Source organism: Diadema setosum, chromosome 22 (genome assembly GCF_964275005.1).
Source record: "Diadema setosum chromosome 22, eeDiaSeto1, whole genome shotgun sequence".
Lineage (NCBI taxonomy): Eukaryota > Metazoa > Echinodermata > Echinoidea > Diadematoida > Diadematidae > Diadema > Diadema setosum.
Genome location: NC_092706.1, coordinates 5,239,564 through 5,245,563, shown reverse-complemented (window position 1 = coordinate 5,245,563; position 6,000 = coordinate 5,239,564). Strand labels below are relative to the sequence as shown.

General features: G+C 42.1%; 1 protein-coding gene across 3 annotated transcripts in view; it reads right to left on the bottom strand.

The window, feature by feature from the left end:
• Positions 1-6,000, bottom strand: part of LOC140245434 (retinoic acid receptor alpha-like) — a 101,762-nt gene that overhangs the window by 12,951 nt on the left and 82,811 nt on the right. The gene's annotated exons all lie outside the window — the stretch shown is intronic.

Sequence of the window (6,000 nt, the reverse complement as noted above, 5' to 3'; positions counted from 1 at the left end):
AAAATCACTCGCCCGCAAATCAAAGGCTTTGCTCTCCAGACTGTGAATGCCTAAACAATGGTGAAAGCGTAACCCTTGGCAACCAAGTTTGCAGATCTAGCGCTCTAAGTTGTATCATGGGATGAACAAAATAGATTACTGTAAAAACAGAGATTTTGTGTGGATTTTAATATCACAAATTTCACAAGAGCCAAGATTTGCAAAATTAAAATGCATGCGAAAGTCCTTCCCTACAATATATGCATTGTATGCCAGTAGCAATTTGCCATTAATTCACCATTAATTTTGGGTGTGTGTGAACGTACTTATTAACCCAGCAAATCACTTTCTAACACGAGCAAGAGGTTTATACAACAAGCTTCGTAGCACTGACCACATTCTAAAATCTGCTGCGTTACTTTGATGAAAATCAAGGAAAAAAAAGAAAGCCAAAATTTGTTCATCAATCTTTTCTCTTTCCCCGAGTTCATTGTCTCCCAGCCCTCTCCTTCCTGCGGATGCTGCCTTCTTCTTAACTTCTTGCATCGTTCCTGAATGTCTGAAATTTCCTAGCAAACAGATGAAAAAAGATGAGATGACGAAGACTGATCTGATCTGATTCTCTTCTCCTCCCAGAGTACTCTTTGTAATTTTTGATGGCTGAGAAAGAAAAAAATTTGCTTACCAGGACTCTCTCTCATACATGCCAACATGCCCATACACATTACACTAGCTTTTCAAACCAGATGATTTGTGTGTGTGTGTGTCTGAGAGTGTGTTTTATCCCCGAATGGATATACGTTACATGATTATATCTCTTACTACAAAATGTATCAGACATCACTGCATTACTCTGATTCTATATTCCATTGATCGACAAAAAACACAAAGACAAAACTACTCAGATCTCAGCAGACAAGTCCATTTCATCATGTGTGCTCCAATTTTTACTGTTTGTTTGTGAGTGTGTGTGTGTGTGTCTTTTTTTTCAAATTTCATCTACATATTAACCTTCTCTTTTACTGCTTTTTCCCTACACCACTATGCGCGTACACGTGCGGTATCAGCTTGCGCACCCTCAGCTCTGTCCGAGGTTCCCGCATAATTTATCAGCTTGACATTTGCTACCCCAAAGATCTGGATGAACAGCAATAGCAGTGAATATGCCCCCTCTATAAATGCACTATACAAGAACTGCCCATTCTTGTGCCGTTGTTGTAGTGCTGGAAATTATCCTCCTCCCCCTCCCCCAACCCCTCCCCCCCCCCTTCCCCACCCCTCCCCCCTTCCCCACCCCTCCCTTCTCCTCATATGCAAAATGGTTAGCAAAAGTGAGGAGGAAAAAAAAAAGGGGAAAACACTGCAATATATTTCACCATGATCCTTCCATTATGTAGAGTAGGTACCTGAAGAAAAAAGGTCAAATAGTAAGATATTTTAAGGCACAAGAATGATAACCCAATTTTCTATTTGGAATGAATTTCTTTTTTTTTTACCATGGAAAAAAAAGGAGTATATCACCAAATAAGTGACATCATGACAAGTTTTGAGAAATACACAGATAGATAGAATGATAGGATTCAATAAATGATACAGCATTCTGACTTATGGACAGAGTGGACACGGAAAATGGTTATAAAAGGGTAAAATATACTGTTTGCATGTATACAATGTACATGTATGTGGTGTGTGTGTAGATGTACACACATGTATGTAGGTGTCTGTAATTATATACAGAGTGTAGATATATATTACATAAATATATTCCTCCATTTACAAACATTTCAATAAACATATGGCCAGTTCGATGGGTTACAGTTGAACCATCATATGATTGTACGCAAGTGGATTAAGACACATAAACTGTTTCATTTTCTAGGTGCTCTAATGTGCTGTTACGAAAGCTTCTTGAGAGGAAACCCCCTCCCCCCCCCCCCCAAAAAAAAAAGGAGAGGAAAAAACAATGCTAGTTTCAGTTGGACATCAACATCAATTCCCTTGTTCCATGACAGCATCCCCAGCCTCTCAACACATCTCACCATCTCTCTTTCAATCATGTCCTCCAAAAGCTTGGCACACGAGAGAGCCGTACTGGACGGGAGAGGAGCGCTGGGCTTTATTTATCGTCTCACATCCTCCCTGACGGTGAAATTTATTCGGCGTGCGGCCCCCAAATTCCTGTGAATGGACCGCCGCGGCAGGCTGACATGGAACCGAGCCAAGAAAATCGGTTTGGTCATGGTGGTGATGGTGGGGGGTGGGGCTGGATCGGTGATTTGGTCATTATAATAGCCGGGCTGCTCTCCGGTAATCAATATGAACTCGCGGAGAGGATTTGGCAAGTGGATGAATGTCTTGCCATTCCTTATGCTTCCCCCCCCCCCCTTTCTTCTGATGTAAGCACATGTCTGCATACACACACACACACACACACACACACGCATACACACACACACACACACACACACAAACACACACAGAATATACATGTACAGTGCAGGAACGGTAGGAAGGGTGTTTGCGTGTTTGTGTATATTCATATGTGTGTGTGCGCATGTCTGAGTCCAACTACACGCATGTTAACCGCTAGGATACACATTCGTGCTCACCCCTAATGCAGCTCCCGAATATCACACGAGACATGTACATGTAAGTACAGTAGGAAGATGCCTTGTAAGGCAGCATGGTACAAATTGTGCACACGTGGTGAGATGTGAAGACCTTCTTTTTCCCCCTCTATTCTTTGCTTCTTTTTTCTTCCATTTTAGTTTCTCCCTCCCTTCTTCTATCTTGTTCTGTTTCTCAAGGCTAAATATATACATTTTTTTTTTGGAGGGGGGGGGAAGAGGGAGGGGGAAGGGGAGCACGCAGCGAGACATGCATGCATCTTTCGCCACGATGGAATCACCACGCTCGCCCCGTTTGCGTAAGCAATATTCGGGGCACGGGATGAAATGATGGATGCGGATGTCACATGGCATTTCATCAATGGCAAGAGCCCGCGAGCTTGCCTTTTTTCTCGTAGGGTGATGGCTGCGCTGCGCAGCCATGCATTTTCTCCCCCCCCCCCCCCCCCCCCCCAAGCAGTACAAGACAACTGCCACTAGAACACCACGTTCAGAGCACCGTCTATGTATTTTCCCATCTTTCATTCTGTTAATGGTCACTGGCATTAGAGTGGGACTTCAAAGATTTCGGGGCAAATTGCCTTTCTGGCAACGTGCGGAGAAGAAAATTCGGAAATTCGATTGGATTCACTCCGCAAAATACGAATCCATCCAACTCAAGCCAACCAGGCAGCAATGCAGCCATTTCATTGAGGAATATCACAATCCAAAAGGGTTCCTGTTAAATCTGTCCATTCTATAGAAATGAGCACTGTAGCCATCAGTTCTCAAATATCAAAATTTTATTCCACACATCGTTCAGGTGAATGGCAGACATCTCATACAAGTTACTATAAAAGCCATCTCACTAATTTCCCCTCATTTCTTTGCGTTTCTCTTTGATAGCCAACAAACAAAAGGTGCCAAGCTTTGAGCATTGAAAAAAAAAAGAGAGCAAAATAACATGAATGAAAAATATTTACAGATTAAATTGAGCAACCAGCTTGAAAGTGATGTGACCAATGAAGATGATAATGACTGATCTGAACTTATTATTTCATGACCAGCGTATGGATAGTCACTGTCATTTGTAGAGTAGCATATACAGGATCTGTGACTGCTTTGACAAAAAGTGTTCAGCATTATCTGCAGGAAATACAACCTTTGTGAGGAGGGGGCCCTTGTATATATTCCAACCCAATAAATAAATCCCTCAAACACCCAGATAATGCAAAAAAGGTTCCCTAAAATGCCCCCAGAAATGCAGCTTTGTAAGTGATAGTGTTACCCCCCCCCCCCAACTCTTTTTATTATTTCTGTGGGGTAATGGTTGTGGCGATTACAAAATATTTGCACTGTCCTGAAACCAAACAATATATGACTCAAGTACGGAAGCTTCGTGACTTTGTTCTCCTGGAAAATATAAAAAAATATTTGCTGTGCATTCATCCGGAGGGCTGCCTTTGACCTTGTCCGTGACGTGATCTACATTTCATGGGCTGGTGATCACAATTTACACCCTTTGGTCATCCCCAACCACGGCAGACCTGAAATTCCTGTCAATCTAAAACGTCAAACTTTGCAATTTCTTGTCAATCCAATGGCAAAGTCAATCATTTAACTTAGAATAAGGCTGTCAATTTTCTTTTCCTTTTTTTTTTCCACCAGAACTTCCCCACTAAAATGACTATTTCATGTACCTTGTCAGATGAAAAATGAAAAAAAATGCACACACTCAAAAATATCACAAATCTAAAGAACGGACCAACTTAAGAGCACGAGTTTCGGACCTCCAAATGCAGATATATTGGAATGTAGGACTATTCATTACAAGGGATGGTTTACATTTTCCACTACGAGAAATATCTGTCGCTGAGGGTTGTAAAAGCTTGGTAGTTTAAGTAGTTCTCTTGTCTTTAGCTCCCTCCCATCAATTCTACCTTCATTTTGGGTCTTTTTTTTTTCTGCTTAAAATGTTCTCACATATCATCAAAAACATGTATACACATATCATCATAAACATGTACATCATTACAATGCCATGCTGAGCTAATACTAATTCGGTACAGTGTATGTGTTTATTGAAGAAATGAAGTTCTCATATACTATTATAAAAACACATGTTTGAAATTGGGGATACGACAATCTGGCCCTTGTCACTGATAGAATTGCACAAGCTGAATCAATGACTGGGGGGTGGGGGTGGGGGGCTTCTTCTGCATGATTGTCATACAAGAGAGAATAACTGGTGGAACATCTTGCCACTCTCTGTAGATTTTGGGGATCTGCTAGTGTGCTGAAAGCCAATCGGTCCAATACAGCTTTCCACAAAATTTGTTTTTTGTTAGAAATTTTAGAAAAATTTTTTGTTAGAAAGAAAAAAGCCTACACCCAACCAAACAAAAAAAAAAATTGTCAAAACCATAATCAATGACAGGTCTTTCGTTCGCCTCACTGCTTCAGCAAGATACAGCGGCCTACTTGGCCACCACTGAAGGCGGAATATGCACATTACTTCACTACAGAATCGAGCATGCTTGCAAAGCACATGCATATTTGATGATGTACATTTCTGGGACACCTACAATATGTATGAGTTTTATACACTGCACTGGATATGTGTGTGTGTGTGTGTGTGTGTACTACAAGATTGTAAAAAATGGTGAGGTTGAGGCGGCATATACTCATGCAACTCGCACCCCTTGCAGAGGGGGGGGGGGGAGGGGGTGAGAGTTATCCTTGCCGATATGCAGCGATCTGTCGTTGATACAGAGCCCCACCCCCCCCCCCCCCCATCTTCTCCCCTGCTAAATTTAGGGTGCCTGGAAGTTCCAAAATACTTGCCCCAGCTGGTCAAGCATGATCTTGCCGCCCCCACATGTGTGACAAGTCGACATCTGCCTTCCGCCAGACGTCACTGGGAGTGCGACCGATCCCTTTTTAGGCTCGATCGGGTCTATTTTGGACCGCATTTCTCACTCGTCTCGCTCGCTCTCCATTTCTCACTGACCAATTACATGCGGAGAATGGCAGTTTTCCCTCCCCTTCACGTGATTTACGCACACCAATGGTCACACAAACGTTCCTGAGAACTTTGTGATGGGTTTCAAGATGCGCCACTTCTGGGCTTTTTTCCTCGATTTCTGTCATCATGATATAATTTATGTTCTCAACATGAACCATTTGGCTGACACTTTGAAAGTTTGCTATGTTCTGTGAGATGTCACTTTCAAACTCTTTCTTTTGCAGCTATCTTCCTATGAATAAAAGTCGTATCATTTGCAAGATACATGAAAGGAAAGAATTCTGGAACATATGAACTGCTCTTCTTAATATGGGTTGAAATATATCAAATCAGACCAATCTAAACTATCAACCCCTCTCCACACTCACCTGCTAGCAGGGTTGGGGGGGG